Genomic DNA, 27,693 nt, shown 5'->3' with positions numbered 1-27,693 from the left:
TTTATTCTTTATCCCCTTACCTGTTGGTGTTCCCTCCGTTGTAGTGGTGTAAGTTTGTTGTATGCGAGGTGGTTTTTTGGTTTGTCCCTTGTACTGTCTCGTTCGTCTTGTACTGTGTTTGGCATATACGGTCCTGTCCCCAATTGTTGTGATCGGGGTCCTTCTCAGGACTAGATTACTAAGGTTCAGGGATTCTCAGGAGGTAGGTTTACGCTGGCGGCCTGGACCTCTGTACCATCAACAGTACCTCCAGGTAGAGGGATTAGGCAGGGCCTCAGTGTAGGGTCAGCATAGACTCCTGACCTCCTGAATGCCGAGACAGCGTGACAGTATTTATGTTGCGTCAAAAACGCAGTGTTCTAGTACTGCACTTTTGTTGTCGGTACATGTGAATCCACTGCATATAATGACAGTTCAATCTGTCAAAATCTGCAGCAGACACTAGGGTGTCTGCTACAGAAATTGACATGCTGCAAATGAGTTTGAGTATGTGGCCGCGATCAGGAGCCGCTGCAGGTTTGACGCTGCGTGTTTATGTAGCGTCAAACCCGCAGCATCCAGATTTTACAGCATAGTGGATGGGATCTCTAGAAAGCCCATGTCCACTATGCATGCATCAGAGGCTGCGAATCACCCGTGGACACAGACATGCGGCGTGTCTTTCAGGACTAAAGCATGTCAAATTCTCTTGTGAAATCGTTAGTCTCCACAACAGAAATTTGACCACTAGAAAGTATTGAATGTGGTAAATACGCATGGTTCAGTGAACACGTGGATTTACCTGCGTTCAATAGAACGCAATGTTTTGGATGCAGAAAAAATTTGCGTCCAAAGTGGTGCTACGTCTGAATTATGGGCACAGGGCTGAAAATAAAAAAAAAATGGCGTGGGCTTCTGCGTCATTTTTATAACCAGCAGAGGGAAAGCCGACCTCTGGGGGCTATTAGTAGCCGGGGAAGGGGCCATTAGCCAACAATGTTCCATGGCTATTAATTTCAGCCCACAGCTGTTTGTTTAACCTTTACTGGCTAGATAACAGGGGGACCCCAGAAAAAAATTGACATGGGGTACCCCTATAAAATCTAGCCAGCAAAGGCTAAACTAGACTGCTGTGGGCTGATATTAATAGCCATGGAAGGGGCCATGAATTCTAGCCCCCTCCACGGCTATTAATATCACCCCTCAGTGGTCCCAGAAATTGCGCATCCATAAGATGCGCCAAATCTGGCCCTTAGCCTCACTCTTCCACACTGCCCTGTAGCGGAGGCAGGGGGTAATGGGGTTGGGGTTCACGTCAGCCTTGTATTGGCGGCTGACGTGAAGCCCAGGTTAGTAATGGAGGGTGTCTATAAGACGCCCCCATTACTAACCGCGTGGATAAATGGTCACCGCTTTTTCAATAAAAAACACGGCCAGAATATAGTATTTTAATGTAAAAAAACAAACAACAATATTCCTCACCTGTCCATCTTCAACGACATAGTCCACGATCAGCGGTGAATGTCCCACGACGATCCGGATCATTTGTGACATCAGATATCATTGATGTCACTGCTGTAGAATACAGCACTGCATACTGACAGTGGTGTAAAATCACCCCCTGTCAGTATACAGTGCTGCAGGGGGTCACTGGGGTTTATCAGTTGAAGATCAGCTGATGAGTCCTGGTGAGCTAGACAGCGTGGGAACATTTTTGTGAATGTTTCGGTCGTGAGACCGATCAGCCGATTACCGGATTTAGCAATCAGCTGATGGTCACATGACCATCAGCTGATCGGTGATGTCACCGATCACCTGATTATCTCGTGACCATCAGGTGATCAGTGACGTCACCGCAGGTCCTGGAAGTACACTGGGGGCGTGAGCCCGCGCCCTGCAGTGCACAGCGAGCCGCTGGACAGACAGCATCGCCGAGGAGGACACCGGGGGGCTGCCGGAGAGGTGAGTATGAAGGTTTTTTTTAATTCTTTTTTTAACTGCCACTGGCACGCAGGCTAGGAGGCGCAGGCTGCTACACCTCTCGCTGTTATTAGCCAGAGCTGCGGTCGGGTGAGAGGAGTAGCAGTCTCCTCTCCCGACCCGGGTACCAGCCGATTTTGCACCTATTGATTTACATTGAAACTCAGCAAATCCGCATGTATAGATATTATACATGTGGGTTTTCTGCAATTCAATGTAAGTCAATTTTTTTTAATTATTTCATGAAATAATTAAAAAAAAAGGGCTTCCCTATATTGTTGTGTCCGGCCAGGTACAAATAGGCAGCTGGTGGTTGGGGGCAGCCCGTTCCTGCCTGCTGTACCTGGCTGGACACAAATATAGTGCGAAGCCCCACGTCAGATTTTTTAAATTATTTCATGAATTTCCTGAAATTATTTTAAAAAATTGATGTGGGGCTTCGCACTATATTTGTGTCCAGCCAGGTACAGCAGGCAGGAACGGGCTGCCCCCAACCACCAGCTGCCTATTTGTACCTGGCCGGACACAACAATATAGGGAAGCCCTTTTTTTCTTAATTATTTCATGAATTTCATGAAATAATTAAAAAAAAAATACGTGGGGCTTCGCCCTATTTTTGTGTCCAGCCAGGTACAACTAGGCAGCTGGGGGCTGGAATCTGCAGCGCAGGGAGGCCCAAGCTTTCTGGGCCCCTCCCGTTGCAAATTGCAGTCCGCAGCCACCCCGGAAAATGGCGCATTCATAGAAGCGCCATCTTCTGGCGCTGTACCCAACTCATCCAGGGCCCTGGTGCGGTGGCTCACTGGGTAATAAAGGGGTTAGGGCCAGCTTGGAATTATCAGCTGGCCCTAAGCCCGAAATTCATGGGGTCACGCCAATATTAGACATGGCCGCCATGAATTTCTAGTAAAGTATTTAAAAAAAACACAACTCCCAGAATAAAGTCCTTTAATTGAAACAAAACACACAATTCTTTATTGTTCTAAATTAAACCATACTTACCATCACGCCCATTCCAGCTGAAGCCAACGTCTTCTGAGCAGTTTGTCAGCTTTTGGACACCTTTGAATATGTTTTCTATGTGTTTCTATGTGTTTTTGTTTACCTGCCATTTGTTTTAACGGTGTTCGACGGTGTTCTAAGATGTTCGACGAACAGTTCGACGAACAGTTCCTCGAACATCCCGGTGTTCGACGAACCAAACCGAACCCGAACACTACGGGGGTGGCTCAACACTATTCCTGACATCTCGGGCTAGGTCATGACTATGGAAGCAATTATGGGACTAAGTCACAACTACAGTGGTGATACGTACTTGGCAGGGAAAGGTCTAACGTTTCTTGTGCCTGTGGTTGCCATGTTTTTTCTTTTCATGCACAGTCTACATTCTCATTATTCAATGGCATTGCAGAAGCAGCATAATACAAATCTTAGAAATCTGCAGGGGATAAGACTAGTGATGAGCGAGCACTAAAATGCTTGGGTACTCGTTGCTCGGGTCGAGCAAATTGAAATGCTCGAGTGCTTGGTCCGCGTAACGAGCCCAATGTAAGTCTATGGGAAACTCAAGCGTTTTTCTGGCCGCTCCCCCCCGGTGGTCTGCAGATGGACTAAAAATTGTCCAAATCGACGGGAACAGTGCTCAAATGACATGGAAACTGCATGGGGAAGACCCCTGGAAGCATTTCTGACTCCCAGGTCACTGCTCTCAACAATGTTGTCAGAGGTATTACGTCACTTTTACGGACTCACAATAAAAAATGCAAAAACGAAACCAAAATGGATTTTCCTGGGAAATATGTTAAAGAACATCCTTTCGAGGGTAATGACTTGTATATGAGGCAAAATAAATAACCAAAAACAAAAATGCTCCTCCACACCTTGGGCTATGTTCACACGTAGCGTTTTTGATGCGTTTTTGCACTTTTACATTGCTTTCAACCAAGACAAATGCATTCGCTGGGAAATGTAATTTTAACATTTTACAACCTTATCTGGCCATGTGGTGTGTGACACATCATCAGACACATAAATACAGTGCTGAAAAGACATTGGAACAGCATGGGGAAGATCCCTGGAAGCATCTCTGACTCCCAGGTCACTGCCTAAAAGTGTGCCCATCATAAGTGATCCTTGGCGCATGCGAATATGCCTCCCGCCATGCACCTGTCTTTGCAGACTTGTAACAATCACCGTCCATGTCCTTGTCCCAGCATAGCGTTCAGTTGTCCCTACCCCATTCCTTGGAATGCAAGCGAAAGTATGCAAAAACTCACCCACCCACAGGCGGCAATACTATACTGCCAAATTTTTGACAGCTGCTTGCACTTGAAATGTGGCTTTTTAGGCTCATGGAGGCTTAAGCTGTCCACAACTTCATGGCGGCGGCCGGGTGTCCATATTCGGTCCCCAGCCGCCACTATTTCTCCCGTTGTCGTGTCTGTCTTCCACAAGCATGGGTCCCAAAACATTATCCGCGCCCTCCCCAGTGCACTTACTGGGAAAGGACAACCTAACCACAAACACGTGGTCAAGTGAATGTGGCCAGGGATGGTACAGAGCCAGTCCACAGCTTTTTTTCTGAGAGTTATGTCACCACAGCCATATTCTTTAGCTTAGTGAAAGGACTTGGGAAACTGTATCTACTCCTGCTGTCATTTCTCCCAGGAAGTCCTCTAAAGCTGGTGGCACTTGAAATCTGGCCTTTTAGGCTCGCAGAGGCAGAAGCTGTCCACAACCTCATGGCGGCGGCTGCCGGGTGTCCATACTCGGTCCCCAACCGCCACTATTTCTCCCTGTGTCGTCTCCGCCTTCCACAAGCACGGGTCCCACAACATTACCCGTCCCCTCCCCAGTGCACCTACTGGGAAGGATTGCCTAACCACAAACACGTGGACAAGCGAATGTGGCCAGGGACGGTACGGAGCCAGTCCACAGCTTGTCGCTGAGTTGTATTTCACCACAGCCATATTTTTTAGCTCGGTGAAAGGACTGACTTTTGGGAAACCATATCTACTCCGACGGTCATTTCTCCATCACCAGGTTCCTCCCATTGTCACACATGACCATGACTGGCTTTATGTTCAGCAGTGAGAGCCACAGATCAGGCTGCTCTGTTACAGCTTGCAACAACTCTGCAGTGGTGGGCAGTTTGTCAGCTAAGCATTAAGCATGTTATCTTCAGCACAGCCTGTTGCTGCTTGGCCAAGGCAGTGGTGCAGTGCTTTCAGCTGGTGACTGATGTGGTCTTTCGGAGATGAAGGCCGAACTGGAGGAGGAGGTACAGGAGCTGAACAATGTGATTACATTGAGGTTACATTGGCGACTCTGGTTTTTATACCAAAGAAAGATTCTACTGTGCTTTTTTTTACATTATTTTTTAAGAGAAATGCATTCACCGGGAAATGTCATTTTAACATTTTAGAGCCTTATTTGACCATGTAGTGTGTGACACATCATCAGACACATCCTATTTCATTTATGATGGAGGGACTCTGAAAGTCACAAAGCCTATTTTTATAGGGCCAGCAGTCGGCCCTCGCTATTGTTAGAGAGCCATCAGTCGGCTATACTTTATTGTTCCCATTATTAACGAGGGGGTCTCCTATACTGTTATTGGCTATGCAGTGACTGCAAGGGCTGCCAAAAATTTGGAGGCACTCCAATGCCCCTTCCAAGCGATGTAGAGGTCAGAGAGCCTCCTAAAAGTAATGTTCCCATTATTAGGAAGTGGGTCTCCCATAGTGTTTGCCTATGCACTGAAGCAACGGCTGCCAAAAATTTGGAGGAACTCCAATGTCCCTTGCAAGAGACGTAGATATTTTAATATGGTACATATGGTGGTGATATGGTGGTGGAGCATGAGGATGCGGAGAAGGAGGAGGACAAGAGCAAATAGACAAAATCAAGAAGCGTATACCCATGTCTGGGTTTGAAGATAGAGGTGCATGGGAATAGAGTTAGACCGCCCCAAAAAAAGACACTGTATTTGAGTTTATGTTACTCTGCTATCATTCGGTGGTATTGAGAAGTCTGGCCCAATCCAGCCCTTGTTGATTTTTATAAGAGTCAGGCTGTCAGCATTTTCAGTTGACAGGCTAATGCGCCTATCGGTTATTACTCCACCGGCGGTACTAAAAACCCCCTCTGACAAAACGCTAGTGGCTGGGAAGGCCAGGACCTCCAAGGCGTAGAGAGCCAGTTCATGCCACATGTCCAGCTTGGATACTGAATAATTATAAGGCACAGAGGAATCACGGAGGACGTTGGTATGGTCGGCAAGGTACTCCGTCACCATCTTCCGAAACTTAGCACTCCTTTTGAGAGTACCCCTCGCCTCAGGGCCTTTGCAATGGGAGGGTCTGAGAAAACTGTTCCAGAACTTTGACAGTGTCCCCCTGCTTCTGCTGGATTGCATTTGTGGGTCTCTTGCCTTTACTCCTTGGTTGTCCAACGAACTGTGACCTCTGCCGCCAGCTTTTTCAGATGGGAATTTTTTCACTAATTCCGCAACAAGGGCCTTCTCGTACTGCCCCATTTTATTAGGCCTGTCCTGCAAAGGAATAAGAGACATAAAATTCTCCCTGTAGTGTGGGTCTAGAAGCGTTACCAACCAGTAATGATTGTCACCCAAAATTTGGACAATGCGAGTGTCACGGGAACGGCAGCCTAACATAAACTCAGCCATGTCTGCCAGACTGCAAAGAGGCAAGACTTCCGTGTCCTCACCAAGAGGACGACTGACCATGCGCTCCTTCTCATCCTCCTCTTCCTCATCCTCCCTGTCCTCAGGCCATCCACGCTGAACAGACGGTATGACAGCTGTGCAGGTAGTACTGTCTATAGCGCAGGAAACTAGCCCCTGTTTTTCCTCCTCCTCCTCTTCCTCATTGTCACTCAATCTACGTTGGGATGAGATGAGCCTGTGCTGTGTGTAATCACCCTGTATGGTTCCTTGCTCCATGTCATCGTGCTCCACCTGCAATGCATCCTCTTTAATTGAGAGCAGAGATCGTTTCAGAAGATAGAGAAGCAGGATGGTGGCACTAATTATGGCGTCATTGCCGCTCACCATCATGGTGGAGTCCTCAAAGTTTTGGATGATGGTACATATGTCTGACATCCATGTCCACTCCTGAGGTTTTATGTGACCTGAATACCGGCGGCCTTGTTGATGCTGGTACTCAACAACTGCCCTCTTCTGCTCATAAATCCTTCCCAACAATGTAGAGTTGCAACGCATGGGGACATCGCAGATCAGTCGGTGAGCTGGAAGCTGCAAATGCTGCTTAAGCATGTCAAGAGCGGCGGAAGCTGTAGCTGACTTTCTAAAATGGGCACACAGGCGGCATACTTTGAGAAGCCGATCCGACAGATCCGGGTAGGTTTTGAGAAACCGCTGAACCACAAGGTTAAGCACATGGGCCAGGCATGGTATGTGTGTGAGCTCGCCTCGCCTCAGAGCTGCCACCAAGTTCCGGCCATTGTCACACACAACCATGCCTGGCTGTAGGTTCAGCTGTGTCAGCCACAGATCTGCCTGCTCTTTCAGAGCTGTCCACAACTCTTCAGCATTGTGCGGTTTGTCACCTAAGCATATTAGCCTCAGCACAGCCTGTTGCCGCTTGGCTGAGGCAGTGCTGCAGTGCTTCCAGCTTGTGACTGATGTGGTCATTTTGGAGATGGAGGCTGAAGTGCAGGAGGAGGATTAGGTGCAAGAGCTGTAGAATGTGGGGGCAACCCTGATTGACCCAGAGCCCGCAATCCTTGGTGTCGGGAGGGCATGTTCCATCCCAAGGTTTGACTGTGCCCCGGCTTCCACTACGTTAACCCAGTGTGCCATCAGTGAGATGTACCGTCCCTGCCCACAAGCACTTGTCCACGTGTCCGTGGTTAGGTGGACTTTCCCAGTAACAACATTGTTGAGGGCACAGCTAATGTTGGGGACACGTGCTTGTGTAATGCGGGTATGGAACACAGGGAGAAATAGTGGCGGCTGGGGATCGAGTACCGAGGTTCGCCGCCGCCATCAGGTTGCGGAAAGCTTCCGTCTCCACGAGCCTAAAAGGCAACATTTCAAGCGCAAGCATTCGCAAAATGTGTGAAATTAGAATCATGGCCTGCGGGGCGTTATCTGTGTATTTGCACTTGCGTTCCAAGGAATGTGGTAGGGACGACTGAATGCTGTGCTGGGACAAGGACGTGGACGTTCTTGCTGATGGCGCTAGTTGAGAGTGTTCAATGACAGGTGCAGGGCAGGAGGCATCTTGGCATGCTCCATGGACAGGGGAGCAAGCAGTGGTGTCACCCGCAGACACTGTTGCTGGACCCTGGGTTTTGGCCCACTTAGTCGGGTGCTTTGCTGCCATGTGCCTGATCATGCTGGTGGTGGTCAGGCTGCTAGTTTTGCTACTCCTGCTGATGCTGGCCTGGCAGGTGTTGCAAATGGCCTTTTTGGGGTTATCGGCAGAGTCTTTAAAAAACAACCAGACTCGGGAAGACCTAACAGTTGTATTGGTAACTTCTGTCGTGTTGGCGTTACGAGGAACCCTTTCCCGACTTGTGTCTGCGGCCACCACACTGCTTCTTCTTGCCTGTTGTGGTGCTACACCTCTTTTTGCTGCTGTCCTCGCTCTGTGTGTCCCCCTGCCAGGTTGGGTCAGTTACTATATCATCCACCTCCTTGTCTTCCACTTCCGCACCCTGGTCCTACTCCTGAGTCCTTGGCACTCCAAAGTATGTTCAAATAGTGAAAATTTATTACAGTCCATTATATACAAAACGTTTCGTCACTTTTGACCTTCTTCAGTTGACAGTATATAGACTGGAGTAGGAATAGTGGACAAAAGCAGGTATCTTAAGTGGGTCCATGAAGGACTGCCTGATTGAAGTGTAATAGACAGTGACGGCGTCACAACGCAGTATCCACCGCTGGTTGTTCAATGGACTGTAATACATTTTCACTATTTGAACATACTTTGGAGTGCCAAGGTTATTCCTACTAGATTCAGGGCCCGGTCCCTTCTTGAGCACCACATCACGGGAGTGCAGCGATTTAATTATAAAACTACTCCTGAGTCCTGACCTTCTGGCAATTGTGTCTCATCATCATCCACCTCTTGTGACATTTTCCCACCATCGCCTTTGTGTGACTGTGGCTGCTCAAATATTTGGGCATCGCTACATGCAATCTCCTCTTGCCCCGCTTCATGTGGACCAGGTGAGAGGCCTGAATCTATAAATGGAAAAGTGAACAGCTCTTCTGAGTGTCCAAGTGTGGGATCAGTTGTCTCCGGGCACTCGGCATGGTGGGAGAAAGGAGGATCAGGGTGAGGAATATGCAGTTCAGACTCACGGCTACTGAGACTTGACTGTGTGGAAGACAGGGTGGTGGTGGTGGTGGCTAAGTGACTGGAAGCTTTATCTGCTATCCAACCAATAACCTTTTCACACTGCTCTGTGTTCAGTAGTGGTGTTCTGCGGTCCCCTATTAATTGGGACATGAAGGTTGAGCGACAAGATGTGGGTGTTTGTTGTGGCACAATTTCAGCTTGCCCACGGCCTCGGCCTCCTCCTCTGCATGCACCATCACCATCATGTCCACTTCCCCGTCCCTTGCCACGCGCCATGCTCATTTTAAATGGAGGACAATATTTTCCACATTCACTACAAAAGACTGGATTTGAACCGCAGTGATATGTGATACGTGTGATGGAAAACCACAGTTTTAAATAGCTTGCCTGTAGGTTACTATTTTTCACAGCAACCTCGTGTCAATAACTTCACTGACACACTGCAACAAAATTTAAATGGAGGCCAGAAATGGTTGAATTTGGAGCGAATTTATATGTGATACGTGTGACAGAAAACCACAGTTTCAAATAGCTGGCCTATAGGTTACTATTTTTCACAGTGACCTGGTGTCAATAACTTCACTGACACACTGCAACAAAATTTAAATGGAGGTCAATATTTTCCACATTCACTACAAATTTCTGGATTTTTATCACTGTAATATGGAAAGAATCTGGCTGCATTCTGCTGTGGCAACAAACAAATGGAGCAGAAAAACTGTGTTCTCTGGATTGCTTTTTAAGCAAATAATCAGGATTAAGATCAAAAAAATAATTATCCCTGGTCCCTGATACCTGGGGCTATTTCTAAAAATATCTGTAACAGCAGCAGCAGAAATGGAATGGAGCCTCTTGTGCTGTATTATACACTGCAGTCTGCCACATACACTGCCTGCCTGCCTAGCTCTGATATATACAACCCCTGGCAAAAATTATGGAATCACCGGCCTCGGAGGATGTTCATTCAGCTGTTTAATGTTGTTGAAAAAAAGCAGATCGCAGACATGGCACAAAACTAAAGTCATTTCAAATGGCAACTTTAGGGCTTTAAGAAACACTAAAAGAAATCAAGATTAAAAATGTGGTACTCAGTAAGGGTAAGTTTTTTCTGACCAAGCAGAGGGAAAAAATTATGGAATCACTCAATTCTGAGGAAAAAATTATGGAATCATGAAAAACACACAAAAGAACACTCCAATACATCACTAGTATTTTGTTGCACCACCTCTGGCTTTAATAACAGCTTGCAGTCTCTGAGGCATGGACTTAATGAGTGACAAACAGTACTCTTCATCAATCTGGCTCCAACTTTCTCTGATTGCTGTTGCCAGATCAGCTTTACAGGTTGGAGCCTTGTCGTGGACCATTTTCTTCAACTTCCACGAAAGATTTTCAATTGGATTGAGATCCGGACTATTTGCAGGCCATGACATTGACCTTATGTGTCTTCTTTCAAGGAATGTTTTCACAGTTTTTGCTCTATGGCAGGATGCATTATCATCTTGAAAAATGATGTCATCATCCCCAAACATCCTTTCAATTGATGGGATAAGAACACTGTCCAAAATATCAATGTAAACTTGGGCATTTATTGAAGATGAAATGACAGCCCTCTCCCCAGTGCCTTTACCTGACATGCAGCCCCATATCATCAATGACTGTAGAAATTTGCATGTTCTCTTCATGCAGTCATCTTTATAAATCTCATTTGAACGGCACCAAACAAAAGTTCCAGCATCATCACCATTCCCAATGCAGATTCGCGATTCATCACTGAATATGACTTTTATCCAGTCATCCACAGTCCAAGATTGCTTTTCCTTAGCCCATTGTAACCTTGTTTTTTTCTGTTTAAGTGTTAATGATGGCTTATGTTTAGCTTTTCTGTATGTAAATCCCATTTCCTTTAGGCGGTTTCTTACAGTTCGGTCACAGACATTGACTTCAGTTTCCTCCCATTCGTTCCTCATTTGTTTTGTTGTGCATTTCCTGTTTTGTAGACATATTGCTTTAGGTTTCCGGTCTGGACGCTTTGATGTCTTCCTTGGTCTACCAGTATGTTTGCCTTTTAACAACCTTCCCATGTTGTTTGTATTTGCTCCAGATTTTAGACACAGCTGACTGTGAAAAACCAACATCTTTTGCAACATTGCGTGATGATTTACCTTCTTTTAAGAGTTTGATAATCCTCTCCTTTGATTCAATTGACATCTCTCATGTTGGAGCCATGATTCATGTCAGTCCACTTGGTGCAACAGCTCTCCAAGGTGTGATCACTCCTTTTTAGATGCAGACTAACGAGCAGATCTAATTTGATGCAGGTGTTAGTTTTGGAAATGAAAATTTACAGGGTAATTCAATAATTTTTCCCCAGAATTGAGTGATTCCATAATTTTTTCCCTCTGCTTGGCCTGAAAAAACTTACTCTTACTGAGTACCACATTTTTAATCTTGATTTCTTTTAGTGTTTCTTAAAGCCCTAAAGTTGCTATTTGAAATGACTTTAGTTTTGTGCCATGTCTGTGATCTGCTTTTTTTCAGCAACATTAAACAACTGAATGAACATCCTCCGAGCCCGGTGATTCCATAATTTTTGCCAGGGGTTGTATATACTAGCTATTGAACTCGTTCTACGCCCGGGTGGCGAGCATTTTTATTGGTATATGGTATCCCATGCTGGTATCTGCTGGCCCCCTCCTGGTATTTGTGCTGCCCCCATCCTGTCCCCACCATTCTATCCTGGTATGCATGGCACCCCTCATCCCTATGCTGGTATGCATGGCACCCCTCATCCCCAATCCTGGTATGCATGGCACCCCTCATCTCTAATCTTGGTATGCATGGCACCCCTCATCCCCAATCCTGGTATGCATGGCACCCCTCATCCCCAATCCTGGTATGCATGGCACCCCTCACCCCCCAATCCTGGTATGCATGGCACCCCTCACCCCCCAATCCTGGTATGCATGGCACCCCTCACCCCCCAATCCTGGTATGTGTGGTACCCCTCATCCTGGTATGCATGGTCCCCTCACCCCACAATCCTGGTATGTATGGTACCACTCATCCTGGTATGCATGTTCCCCTCAGCCCCAATCCTGGTATGTGTGGTACCCCTCATCCTGGTATGCATGGCACCCCATTCCTCATTCTGGTATGCATGGTCCCCTCACCCCCCAATCCTGATATGCATGGTCCCCTCACCCCACAATCCTGGTACGCATGGTACCCCTCATCCCCCCAATCCTGGTATGCTTGGTACCCCTCATCCCCCAATCCTGGTATGTATGGTTCCCCTCACCCCCCATTCCTGGTATGCATGGCACCCCTCATCCCCCATTCCTGGTAAGTATGGCACCCCTCATCCCTTTCATGCTGCACACATGCAAAAAAATAAACACTTATACTCACCTTTCTTCCCTGTGCTCTAGCGCTGCTGTGTCCTGTTCTGCCGGGGGAGGAGTGCGGCGCCGGAGTGCGCACGTGCCCATACCACGCTGTCCGGCGCCATTTTGCTGAAGACACACTGCAAATGTGTCTTCAAAAAATGGCACCGGATAGCGCTATGCGCATGCGCCGATTCCGACGCCTTCACTCCTGCCCCGGTCTTCGGCGAAGAGAGGCACCACGGCAATGCTCCTCCCAGTCAGGTAAGTATGTAAGTATGGCGCCGGAGATCGTGGTATGTGTTCAGTGTCTACGCGTACCATGATCTCCGGCGCCATACACACTCCTCTTACCTGTAACGGCTCCATGCGTGCTTCTGTCTGGAGCCAGATTGCGCAGGCGTGTCGCTCTTGCTCAGTCTATAAAGACTTCAGACAGAGACACGCATCCCCGGTTATATTATAGAGATATATATATGTATATATACGTATATATACACTGTGTGCAGAATTATTAGGCAAGTTGTATTTTAGTGGATTATTTTTATTATTGATCAACAACTATGTTCTCAATCAACCCAAAAGACTCATAAATATCCAAGCTTAATAGTTTTGGAAGTTGGAGTGTTTTTTTTTTAGATTTGGCTATCTTAGGAGGATATCTGTTTGTGCAGGTAACTATTACTGTGCTAAATTATTAGGCAACTTAATAAAAACCAAATATAATCCCATCTCACTTGTTTATTTTCACCAGGTAAACCAATATCAGTGCACACAATTCAGAAATAAACATTTCTGACATGCAAAAACAAAAACCCAAAAAATTAGTGATCAATATAGCCACCTTTCTTTATGATGACACTCAACAGCCTTACATCCATAGATTCTGTCAGTTGCTTGATCTGTTTTCGACCAACATTGCGTGCAGCTGCCATCAGAGCCTCCAAGACACTGTTCCGAGAGGTGTACTGTTTTCCCTCCCTGTAGATCTCACATTTTATGATGGACCACAGGTTCTCTATGGGGTTCAGATCAGGTGAACAAGGGGGTCATGTCATTATTTTTTCTTCCTTTAGACCTTTACTGGCCAGCCACGCTGTGAAGTAGTTGGATGCATGTGATGGAGCATTGTCCTGCATGAAAATTATGTTTTTCTTGAACGATACCGACTTCTTCCTGTACCACTGCTTGAAGAAGTTGTCTTCCAGAAACTGGCAGTACGTCTGGGAGTTGAGCTTCACTCCATCCTCAACCCAAAAAGGTCCCACAAGTTCATCTTTGATGATACCAGCCCATACCAGTACCCCACCTCTACCATGCTGGCGTCTGAGTCGGAGTGGAGCTCTCTGCCCTTTACTGATCCAGCCTCTGGCCCATCCATCTGGCCCATCAAGAGTCACTCTCATTTCATCAGTCCATAAAATCTTTGAAAAATCAGTCTTAAGATATTTCTTGGCCCATTCTTGACGTTTTATTTTATGTTTCTTGTTCAAAGGTGGTCATTTTTCAGCCTTCCTTACCTTGGCCATGTCCCTGAGTATCGCACACCTTGTGCTTTTTGATATTCCAGTAACGTTGCAGCTCTGAAATATGGCAAAACTGGTGGCAAAAGGCATCTTGGCAGCTTCACGCTTGATTTTCCCTCAATTCATGGGCAGTTATTTTGCGCCTTTTGTGGCCAACACGCTTCTTGCGACCCTGTTGGCTATTTGCCATGAAATGCTTGATTGTTTGGTGATCATGCTTCCAAAATTTGGAAATTTCAAGACTGCTGCATCCCTCTGCAAGACATCTCACAATTTTGGACTTTTCAGAGCTCGTCAAATCTCTCTTCTGACCCATTTTGCCAAAGGAAAGGAAGTTGCCTAATAATTAAGCACACCTTATATAGGGTGTTGATGTCATTAGTCAACACCCCTCCTCATTACAGAGATGCACATCACCAGATTTACTTATTTGGTAGTTGGCTCTCAAGCCTATGCAGCTTGTAGTAGGACAACATGTATAAAAAGCATCATGTGATCAAAATACTCATTTGCCTAATAATTCAGCACACAGTGTATATATATCCTTATATATGTGCTTGCCGCCTCCCATGTGCAGTGTTGGTACTGGTATATTGATCACCTGTTGATCATCTGGCAGGGGTCGGAGTCAGAGATTGGAGAATTTATGACCGGGCTGAACTGCAACAGCTTCAACATTAGGCTCACATATAGATACCACAAACACTCAATCGATTTCCTTGACATTCAACTTAACATGGCGAAGGATGGTTATATAGAAACGGATGTTTTCCGAAAGGAATCATCCGTAAATTCCTTGTTGCATGCATCTTCTGCACATAACCACAGACAATTCGAGCCATCCCAACTTGCCAATTCCTGCGGATGAGTAGGAATTGCTCCTCTGACGCAGGATTTGAATATCAAGCAGCAGATCTACGAGAACGATTTTTATCTCGAGGGTACACTCCCTGACAGAAGTTATGTTGCTTATCCATGTTATGTAAATAAAAGCTTATAACCTGACGTTAAATTCATCCATTGGTTTTATAAATTACTCTTTTGAAAGCTGAAACCCTCCCAAATTTGGTTTAGGTTAAGGAAATAAATTGGCATCAATGCTGAAATATTGATCATTTAATGAACACAGAATGGTCAGATTTTGGCAAGACAAAAGTTTTGTCGCCCACAGAAAGTAATGTGATATTCAAACAAATAATTATCTTAAAATACAAATATATGTTGCATAACATTGGTGAATGAAGTTGTGGTGCTATTAGAGTCATATTTAATATTTTGTGTGACTTCCATGAGCTTGAAGGACTGCATCCATGCGGTTCAACAATGATTCGTACAATTTATTAATGAAGTCATCAGGAATAGCAAAGAATGCAGTCTTACATGCCTCCCAGAGTTCATCTAGATTCTTTGGTTTTGTCTTCCAAGCTTCCTCTTTCATCCTACCACAAACATGCTCAATGATGTTCATGTCTGGTGACTGGGCTGGCCAGTCCTTGAGCACCTTGATCTTTTTTGCCTGGAGGAACTTTGTTGCAGCAATGGAGCACCATCCTGCTGCAGAATTTGACCCCTTTTATGATTTGGAATGTAAGAGGTAGCTAATACTTCTTGATATTTTAGGCTATTGATATTGCCTTCCACTTTGCAAATGTTTTGCACACCCCCATACTGAATGTATCCCCAGACCATGATCTTTCCACCACCAAATGTAACTGTTTTTTGGGTGTATTTTGGATCCATACGTTCACCAGTAGGTCTTCTGCAGTATTTGCGGCGGCTGTGGTGTAATTCTACTGAAGATTCATCAGAGAAATCCACCTTCTGCCACTTTTCCAGCGTCCATCTGTTTAGCAGGCTGTGGGACTTTGCAAATGCCACACGGTTTTTTATTTGCCTTTTGTTTAGTGCTGGCTTCTGGCCACTGATTCGACCATGGAGGCCATTTCGAGACAGAATCCTACAAACTGTTCTAGTTGACACAGGGACATGAGGTGACTAGGCCTGTTGGAGCTCTGCTGCAGTGGAAGAGGGGCTTGCTTTGGATTTTCTAACCAACAAATATTCCTCCTGAGCAGTTGTCTTGCGAGGTCTGCCAGACCTGGGCTTGTCAAACACATCTCCAGTCTCTTCAAATCTTTTTTTAATTCTTTGTACTTGACGCTGAGGCACATTAAAGGTGCCAGCCACCTCTGCAGTGGATCTGGTCTTCAGCCTCTTGATAATCAAAGCTTTGGTCGCAGGGTGGATTTTTGGCATGTTTTCAGAGCTCAAGTTGCAGTTCAAGTGAAGGTCTGGGGTGCTGGGTTTCTTTTTATACACACCCACTAATTAACCGATCATTTACTGAGCACTGGTCAGGATGTAAACTATGATTGGGTGCATTATATGACCAGGCGACAAAACTTTTGTCTTGCCAAAATCTGACCATTCTGTGTTCATTAAATGAACAATATTTCAGCATTGATGCCAATTTATTTTCTTAACCTAAACCAAATTTGGGAGGGTTTCAGCTTTCAAAAGAGTAATTTATAAAACCAATGGATGAATTCAATGTCAGGTTATAAGCTTTTATTTACATAACATGGATAAGCGACATAACTTCTGTCAGGGAGGGTAGCAGGAGATGCATCAACAAGGGATATATTAGAGCTAAAAAAACTCCTGGGTCACAGTTGTTGAGTAAAAATATGGAAAGGAGATAGACTGACAATCCTATACGTTTCATTTCGACGTATAACTCCGAGTGGAACACCATCTGCCACATCTTAGAGAGACATTGGAACATCCTGAAGACGGATTCCACATTGGCCGTGACCCTGTCTGATCGCCCCCATTTAACTTCAAGAAGAAACAAGAATATCGGGGATTTATTGGTCAGGAGCCACATAGTAGCTCGGCCTGCTCCCCCGTTCGGGTCCAGGGGCCCCAGATGTGGATTTTTTTCATGTGGCGACTGTGGGGGCTGCAGGAATATGGTGAGGGCGTATGATTTTCAATCATCAGATGGTGCAAAACAGTTCAAGATAACCCACCATATTTCATGCAGCACCACATATGTAATATATTATGCTACATGTGCTTGTAACTTAATCTACATAGGCCTTACCTCCCGTGAGCTAAGGATCCGAACGAGGGAGCACGTACGAGACATTTTGGCAGCTAAAGAAGTTTTGGACCCGATGGGCCTCAAAACTATACCGAGACACTTTAGATCTGTTTATGGCTGTGATCCATCTTCTTTCAAGGTCCGAGGCATAGATAGAGTTCACTGTGGCATCAGGGGAGGTGATCTTAAGTAGTGTTGAGCCACCCCCGTAGTGTTCGAGTTCGGTTCGGTTCGTCGAACACCCGTGTGTTCGCCGAACTGTTCGTCGAACTGTTCGTCGAACACCTTCGAACACCATTAAAACCAATGGCAGGCAAACAAAAACACATAGAAACACATAGAAAACACCTTCAAAGGTGTCCAAAAGCTGACAAACTGCTCTGAAGACACAACTAACACATGGAAAAGTGACAAGTACATATAGTCATGCGAAAAGAAAAGAGGTGGAGGAGTAAAAGGAGGGGGAGACACAGATATAGGCATGTCATGCCCTTCTAAAATCCAAAAAGTGAGAAGCCGACACGTTCAGTCCGCTCTTGCCCGTGCCACCTCCGTGTCGCCGGGTTTGTGCCAGAGCCGCGGTGAACCCTGACGGCCAGCCCCCCTCTCCCAATACTGGTGCCTGTCCGCTGGTGGGTCGAGCGAGCCCCCCTGTGGTGGAGGCAGCTCTAAGCTTTTTAATTTAAATTGTCTCTCTAATTTGAATGAATACACTTTAAATCCATTTACAAGGATCTATTGGAGGGCAAGTCTCATGCCAGCAGCCGCGTAATTCCAGCTCCAGTAGCGTCCACTAAAGCTGCTGCAGTTAATAAGCTTTTATAAGGATCGAGCTCGGCTGTCCACCGCAAGGCATCCTACTGCCAGTCCCAGCCCCTATGCCTTGGGGTGCCTCCTGATGCTCTTCACTGAGTATCCCGTGGTCCCGAAGCATTTCCTTTGAAAAAATTAAGTGTCAAAACTACAGGTGGTGTAGCTTGCTTAATAGCCGGGATAATCCGCTGACTAGCAGACACTGCTACTAGGCACAAAGTATTTCCTGGGCTAGATGCAGTTAAAAATTTGTAATTAGATACTCTCGTTGGATGCTGAGAAAGCATTCCATAGAGTCTCCTGGCACGCCATATATGATTCTCTTAAAAAGCTTGGGGTAGGGGTCTAGGGGACCCTTTTATAGCCAAAATCACGGCCCTGTATCGCAATACGTCACCTAGGCTGAAGATAAATAGAACTGTATTACCCTGAGGGCTCGGTTGCTACAGAGGTATTGCACCTCACCCAGAGGTGTGATATCTCACTCTCAGGTAAGGATGGAGTGTGGATCAGGACCCGACACCTGCATGCATTACACCACATTGCCGTGGGGCAGGGCGACCAATATGCCCCTGAGATGGGCACGACAGTCCCTGTCCCTGGCTGGAGTGGGGGGAGGGAACACTGAGGAAGGGGAACCCTGTAGTGCAGGAGCAGGGAGGAAGCAGTTCCTGGGTGCATTGAGAAGGGAGTATAAAAGGTGGGCACCATCTTAGTTCAGTGCAGAGAAGTCTGAGCAGAAGTGGCAGGGAGCAGGGGCTCTGCATGAGCTCTGCTCCAGAGGCGGGCCTAGTAACAGAGGCCCAGGCCTGGAAGAGGGAGAAGGAAGGAAGAGGAGCGGAGAAGGCTCCAGGAACGAGGAATGAAGGGATCCCAGGGGTGCGGACGGGCGAGTCGCCACCGCACGCCCGAATCCACCTGCGTGGAGGGGTCAGGCCAAAGGGGGAGACTGGTCCCCGAAACTAGTGGAGGCAGGAAACGACCCTCAGCTAGAAACCAGAGGCTGTGACATTTTATGTGGCGCAGCCCCTCGCTACACCCGCTAGGAAGGCACCACATAGGGTCAGGGAAACTGGCGCCAAGTTTACCAAGAGGAGGCCCGAGGCAGCCGGACAGAAGGGTTGGTAAGAAAGGCCAGACAAAGGACACACAAAGGGGGTCCTGTGAAGTGCTCCAAAGTTATCTGGGAGTTGTCTGAGCCCCTCACCTGGTGAGCACAGTACGACGTGGGCAGCCGTTACCTGCAGACGTGGTCTGGATAATAAGAACTGTGAGTAAAGGCCCTGGACTGCATCACTGACTCCGTGTCGTTACTGCTGCTGCCCTGCACCATCACCCCCATCCTCCGCATACACTGCCCTGAGGCTATACTCCTCCCGTGGGGAGTTATGCTACACTCTGCTGCACCCACAACACCAGCCTCAGCGGTCTGCCCTGGAGCGGCGGTTCACTCTGACCGCAATCCACGGGTGGCGTAGTCGGACATTTAAACATCAAAACCACATAAATAGTTCCGCCACTGGTTTGACCGCCCTGAGCCACGGAACCGGGTCGCCGCCACGGAGACTACAACCACCAGCATCCACCAAAAAGGGTCCGGCTCCGGGTGTCCCAAGGCCCAGGGGGCGCGTCAGAACATTTTCATCACCTTTCACAATCACCAATGGGACAAGGCAGGGATGTTCTCTGTCCCCTCTCTTATACATCCTAGTGACGGAGCACCTGCTCTCATCAATTCGCCATAACCCCAATATTAGGTGGATTGAGGTGGGAGGCACCGAGTACAAGTGCTCTCTATTTGCTGATGATGTCCTAGTATATATCACTCAATCACATATATCCATCCATGCTGTTATGGCTGAAATAGATCACTTTGTTACATGGTCAAATTTTAAAATCAATGCAGCGAAGTCTGAGGCCCTCGATGTCTCCCTCCCCAAATCCATATAGGATTCCATCCAGTCCAACTTTCCCTTTGCCTGGCCCTCACAGGGTATCAAATACTTAGGAATTCCTATTCATAGAGACCTCTCCCATCTATGTTATCTTAATTTTGGGCCCTTTATTGAACAACTCCATACAGACCACGGTTGGCAAGTTAGAACTGTAAGATTCACTACGTGAACCACTGGTGTTTTGTGGAAAAGCACATGTACACTGTGTTCCAAATTATTATGCAAAAAGTGTTTAGGAGTGATAAGGGAAGAATTTGTTTGTTTGTCAGTTAAACTCATTGATGGTGATGTGTGTCAGGGCTCTTTATATCACTGTAAGCAATTGCAGACACCTGTGCTAATTAGTTTGGCAGGTGTGTCCAATGAAAGGCAAGACTACTTAAGAAGGCTGTCTCACATTATTAAGCAGCCTACATTTTCTGCCAAAATGGGAAAGAAAAAGGATGTGTCGGCTCCTGAGAAGCAACAAATTGTGGAGTGTTTAGGTCAAGGCATGACTACAATCAACATTGTGCGATGATCAGGATGAAGTGTCTTGGCAATCAAGAAGTATGTAGCTGATTCACAGTACACACGTGTGCGTGCTCATAAGGGCAAATTGAGGACTCTTTCCTACAAGCAATTACGTCAGGTTAAAAGAGCAGCGGCAAAAAAGCCTTGTCATAGCAGCAGACAAGTTTTTGAAGCTGCTGGTGACTCCAACGTCCCCCGAACAACAAGATGCAGGGTCCTTCAGAGGTTTGCAGCTGTGCATACGCCATCCTGTCGACCTCCTCTATCCACTTCACACCAGCAGAAACGGCTCCAGTGGGCCAAACATTACATGAAGACTGATTTCAAAACTGTTTTGTTCACGGATGAGTGCCGTGCAGCGCTCGATGGTCCAGATGGATGGAGTGGAGGATGGCTGGTTGATGGACACCCCACGCAAACACGGCTACAGCGCCAACAAGGAGGAGGTGGAGTAATGTTTTGGGCTGGAATCATGGGGAGAGAGATTGTCGGCCCCTTTAGGATCCCTGAAGGCACTAAAGATGAACTCCATAATGTATGTGGATTTTCTCAAACAGCACTTCCTGCCATGGTTCAAGAAGAAGAACCGTGTATTTCACAGCAAGATCATTTTTTTGCATGATAATGCACCATCTCATGCTGCACATAAAACATCTGCATCTCTGGCTGATATGGGCATAAAAGGGGACAAACTTATGGTGTGACCCCCATGCTCCCCTGACCTCTACCCCATTCAGAACCTCTGGAGCATCATCAAAAGGAGTGTCTATGATGGCGGGAGGCAGTTCACATCTAAGCAACAGCTCTGGGAGGGTATTCTGTCCTCATGCAAAACAATTAAAGCAGAAACCATCCAAAACCTGACAAATTCAATGGACGAGAGAGTTCAGAAGCTCCTTTCGAACAAGGGGTCCTATGTGAAAATGTAACATCACCTAGAATAAAGTTTTGAGTTGAAAACTGTTTGATTTCAGTTTCTAATAACCTGCTAATGCTTATAATTTCAAAAATGACCATTTTTTTGGTCTTTATTAAAATGAAAAGGTTGATCGAAAAGTTTGGCGGATCTAAGAGTGTGGCAACCCAGTAGTCATGATTACTTCGAATTCTGACAATATGAGGGTCATGTTGCAGGTAGTGCAGCAAGAAGGCACTTACGTGTCTTGCGCATCTCGGAGCCCCAAAATTATTTTCCGGGCTAGATGCAGCTAAAAATTATTATTAATTTTAAATCTGGTGGAGCTTAGTATACATGGCCTAATAGGATCAGTGCTGCACACTGCTACAAAGCCCAAATTATTTTCCAGCCAAGATACAGATAAACATGATTAGTAATTTTAAATCTGGTGGAGCTTATTATAGATGGCCTAATAGAATCAGTGCTGCACACTGCTACAAAGCCCAAATTATTTTCCAGCCAAGATACAGATAAACATGATTAGTAATTTGAAAGCTTAAAACGGTTGGTATGGTGATTTTAACCAATCATCCATCTTTTACTCTCCCCAGGATGACACAGGGGTAGAAAAGTCGTTTCGGATCCATGATTTGTTCATCTTTATGAACGTGAGTCTGTCTACATTATCAGTGGAGAGCCGCGTGCGCTTATCTGTCAGCACACCACCAGCAGCGCTGAACACACATTCAGACAGAACCCTGGCTGCGGGGCATGACAAGATCTCCAAGGCGTAAGTGGCTAGCTCCGGCCATTTATCCAGATTGGAAGCCCAAAAAGAGCAAGGGTCCAGTGACACAGTCGTGGCTTCAATGTTTACTTGGAGATACTCCTGTACCATCGTCTCTAGGCGTTGACTATGTGTCAGACTTCTTGTCTCCTGTGGCCTTGCAAAGGATGGGCTAAAAAAGTGGTGAAATGATTGCGCAAAATTGATGTTACCAGCAGATACTGTGGTTCTGTTATGGTTTGAGTGCTGAACACTCGACGGTCCCACGGTTGGTAAGTTGGAACTGTGAGATTCACTACGTGCACCACTGGTGTTTTGTGGAAAAGCACATGTAAGATTCTGCAACAGTCTCTGCTGATACTCCTGCATGCGTGCATCCCTTTCTATGGCAGGAATAATTTCTGCAAATTTACTTTTGTACCGGGGATCTAACAGTGTGGCAACCCAGTAGTCAGGATTATTTCTAATTCTCCCAATTCGAGGGTCATGTTGCAGGTAGTGCAGCAAGAAGGCACTCATGTGTGTTGCGCATCCAGGAGCACCAAGTCCCTGTTGTGTTGGTGGCAAGGTAACAATCATGCTTCCTTCCTCTGTCCTCTCCCCCCAACCTCGCACAACAGAAATGTGATCAAGGTCTCCCTCATCTGATGAGTCTTCCATCAGTTCGTCCTCCACTTCTTCCTGGGCTCCTGCACCTTCCTCACTAGTTTGGCTGCTACCATGCGCCCTGGTAAAACCATCTCCCCCACCCTCACATGCCTGCCGCCTTGGTGCTGCCGACCGTCTGGACCTTGCAGATGTTAGCCCTTCCGCATACAACTCCTCCTCCTCTACTTCCTCCACCTCCTCTTGTGCCACCACCTGACTCCGAATTCTGTTTAACATGTGCTCCAGCATGTAAATCACCGGAATAGTCATGCTGATAATGGCATCGTCAGCACTAAACATTTTCGTCGCCATTTCAAAACTGTGCAGAAGGGTGCATAGGTCCCTGATCTGAGACCACTCCTCCAGCGTGATTTGCCCCACGTTTGAATCTCGTTGGCCCAGGCTATACGTCAGAACGTATTGCACCAGGGTTTGTCGGTGCTGACACAGTCGCTGCAACATGTGCAGAGTTGAATTCCACCGGGTAGGCACATCGCATTTTAGCCGGTGAAGTGGCAGGCCCAACGACTTCTGTAGAGATATAAGTCGCTGAGCTGCGGGATGCGAACGGCGGAAGTGAGCACACAGCGACCGTGCCCTCTGCAGAAGGCCATCTAGTCTGGGATAGTGGGCTAAAAATTGCTGGACAACCAGGTTCAACACGTGAGCCGTACAAGGCACGTGTGTGACATTGCCCCGGCGAAGGGCCGCACCCAGGTTTGCAGCATTGTCGCACACGGCCTTCCCTGGTTTCAGGTCCAGTGGAGACAACCATTCATGAAATTGGTTCTCCAGAGCTGACCACAACTCCTCAGCTGGGTGACTCACATTTCCCAGACATTTCAAAGTAAAAACCGCCTGATGACGTTGAGCCCTACTGCCAGCATAGTAAGGAGGTGTGCAGGATCCCTTCTGCGCAGTTAGAAAGCTTGTGGCATGACCAGACAGGCTTTGGGTGCAGGTGGAAGACCGAGAGGAGGTTGAGGAGGCAGAAGCAGTGGAGGAGCTTTGACATAAAGAGGATTGACGCACAACTCGTGGGGATGGCAAGACTTGGACAGCAGCCCCTTGTCCTGCTGTCACCATAGTTACCCAGTGCCCAGTCAGTGACATGTAACGCCCCTGTCCATGCCTACTCGTCCAAGTGTCTGTGGTGAAATGCACCCTGTCACACACAGAGTTTCTCAAAGAAGCGGTGATGTTGTGTGCGACATGCTGGTGGAGCGCAGGCACACCTTTCTTTGAGAAGTAGTGCCGACTGGGCATCTGGTACTGGGGCACTGCGACGGACATAAGGTCTCGAAAATCCTCTGTGTCCACCAGGCGGAAAGGCAGCATTTCTGTAGCCAAGAGCTTGCAGATGGTGAAATTCAACCTCTTAGCTTTCTCATGGCTAGGAGGAAATGGTCTTTTACTTGTCCACATCTGAGGGACCGAGGGCTGGCTATTGTGCTTAGACGGGGTTGAGAAGGGTGTCCCCGGCAAACTGCCGGTCTGTGAGGAAGATTCAGGCGGATATGTTAGGTTGCCTTGATCCAAAGGTGGTGCTATCGATGTCGGACAGCGCTCAACACCAGCTGGTGTTACCACCTCCAAAGAAAATGATGACCTGCCAATCACGCTGGCTGTTGCGGGTAAAGAGGTGGCAGGTCTGCGCCCCAAAACAGGTGTGACTGCTGTCCCCCCAGTCACAGAGGATGAAGAGGCCGTGGATGCACAAGATATGGCAGACGGTGGTTGGCCCGGCCGGCTAGGCCGCATTGTAGCACACTGAGCTTCCCACTGCAACTTATGCTTCATGTCCATGTGCCGGTTCATGCATGAAGTACTCAAACTATGTATTTTTTGGCCTCTACTTAGCTTTTGCTGACAAATGTTACAGATAACACGAGTTGGGTCATCTTTATCGATCTGAAAAAATGCCCAGGCTATGCAAGGCTTAGCACCCATGCGACCTGAAGAGCCACCACGACTTGTGGTGAGAGGCAGAGTTGTGTTTGAGGATGCAGTTGTTGACGTGCTTCCAGTACTACGTCTCTGTCCAGGAAGGCGCAACCTGACCTCGTCGTCACTAGCATCTTCCTCCACCTCCTCTGCTGACCTCATCTCTTGGCTGACTGTGGGTTGACAGTAAGTGGGATCTCCAACCTCATCATCATCACCCTGTGCGTTATCACACCCGTCGTCCTCAGAGCCAACCTGTTCCAGCCCTGACAAAAAACTAAAGTTGTCGCTCCAATCAGGTATTTGAGTCTCATCATCGTCTTCCTCATTGTCTCCACCAACAGGAGTTACAGTTTGGGAATGAGGGTCTACATTATGGTCAGAACCTTCTGCGTCTGGTCCTGGATCCGACTCATAAAGATTCTGGGCATCAGTGCAGATCATTTCCTCGTCTGGATTCACAGAAGCGCTGGAGTCGACCTCTGATTCCCAGGCTATAGTATGAGTAAACAGCTCTGCAGACTCAACCATCTGTTCTACCTCATACTCAGACGGGCAGCTGGAGATTTGGGAGCTGTGAGGAAGCAAGTGCGATTTGGGTGACACCTTTGAGGACTGGAGTATTTGTGATGTTGAAGTTGATGTGGAGGAGAGCCCACTTAAAGGAGCACTTGATATCCGTTGAAGCACCTGCTGTTTTTGTGCCTCATCTGGAATTTGTAGCGATTGGCGTGGCCGTAAGAAAGGGATCTTATCAAATTGTCCGCTAAAAGAAGTAGACATTTTAGTTTGGCTGGAAGATGGTCTTTCTTCTGCAGATGTTACTGTTGCTTTAACACCTACCCCACGGACACAACCTTTTTTCCCCTTCCCAACACGCCTATTCCCCTTTCCACCAGCAGCAGGCCTTTTTCCACTCATTTTGGTGGTTAACTAATTCACAACTCTGGAGTTGTTTGCACAAAAAAACAATGGATGGGAACCGAGCAGAGCTGAGTGGCCAAATTGTGGTATTAGGCCAAAACTATTGGCTGGGTTAGATGCAGAAAAAAATTATATTCAATTTGCACCCTGATGGAGGTCAGTATAGATGGACTAATAGAACAAGTCCCACACACAGCTAGAAGCCCAAATATTTTTTCAGAGGTAGATGCAGAAAAAAATTATATTCAGTTTGCAACCTGATGGAGGTCTGTATAGATGGATTAATAGAACAAGTCCCACACACAGCTAGAAGCCCAATATTTTTTCAGAGGTAGATGCAGAAAAAAAAATATTTTTAATTTGCAACCTGATGGAGGTCAGTATAGATGGACTAATAGAGAAAGTCCCACACACTGCTAGAAGGCCAAATATTTTTTCAGAGCTAGATGTAGAAAAAAATTATATTCAGTTTGCAACCTGATGGAGGTCAGTATAGATGGACTAATACAAAAAGTCCCACACACAGCTAGAAGCCCAATATTTTTTCAGAGGTAGATGCAGAAAAAATATATTCAGTTTGCAACCTGATGGAGGTCAGTATAGATGGACTAATACAACAAGTCCCACACACAGCTAGAAGCCCAATATTTTTTCAGAGCTAGATGCAGAAAAAAATTATATTCAATTTGCAACCTGATGGAGGTCAGTATAGATGGAGTAATAGAACAAGTCCCACACACAGCTAGAAGCCCAAATATTTTTTCAGAGGTAGATGCAGATAAAAATTATTTTTAATTTGCAACCTGATGGAGGTCAGTATAGATGGACTAATAGAGAAAGTCCCACACACTGCTAGAAGGCCAAATATTTTTTCAGAGCTAGATGCAGAAAAAAATTATATTCAGTTTGCAACCTGATGGAGGTCTGTATAGATGGGTTAATAGAACAAGTCCCACACACAGCTAGAAGCCCAATATTTTTTCAGAGGTAGATGCAGAAAAAAATATATTCAGTTTGCAACCTGATGGAGGTCAGTATAGATGGACTAATACAACAAGTCCCACACACAGCTAGAAGCCCAATATTTTTTCAGAGCTAGATGCAGAAAAAAATTATATTCAATTTGCAACCTGATGGAGGTCAGTATAGATGGAGTAATAGAACAAGTCCCACACACAGCTAGAAGCCCAAATATTTTTTCAGAGCTAGATGCAGATAAAAATTATTTTTAATTTGCAACCTGATGGAGGTCAGTATAGATGGACTAATAGAGAAAGTCCCACACACTGCTAGAAGGCCAAATACTTTTTCAGAGCTAGATGCAGAAAAAATTTTTATTCAGTTTGCAACCTGATGGAGGTCAGTATAGATGGACTAATAGAGAAAGTCCCACACACTGCTAGAAGGCCAAATATTTTTTCAGAGCTAGATGCAGAAAAAAATTATATTCAGTTTGCAACCTGATGGAGGTCAGTATAGATGGACTAATAGAGAAAGTCCCACACACTGCTAGAAGGACAAATATTTTTTCAGAGCTAGATGCAGAAAAAAATTATATTCAGTTTGCAACCTGATGGAGGTCTGTATAGATGGATTAATAGAACAAGTCCCACACACAGCTAGAAGCCCAATATTTTTTCAGAGGTAGATGCAGAAAAAATATATTCAGTTTGCAACCTGATGGAGGTCAGTATAGATGGACTAATACAACAAGTCCCACACACAGCTAGAAGCCCAATATTTTTTCAGAGCTAGATGCAGAAAAAAATTATATTAAATTTGCAACCTGATGGAGGTCAGTATAGATGGAGTAATAGAACAAGTCCCACACACAGCTAGAAGCCCAAATATTTTTTCAGAGCTAGATGCAGATAAAAATTAT

Source organism: Phyllobates terribilis, unplaced genomic scaffold (genome assembly GCF_046119375.1).
Source record: "Phyllobates terribilis strain yellow unplaced genomic scaffold, ASM4611937v1 Scaffold_4__5_contigs__length_816908805, whole genome shotgun sequence".
In the NCBI taxonomy this organism is placed as follows: domain Eukaryota; kingdom Metazoa; phylum Chordata; class Amphibia; order Anura; family Dendrobatidae; genus Phyllobates; species Phyllobates terribilis.
This window is presented reverse-complemented; position numbering follows the sequence as displayed.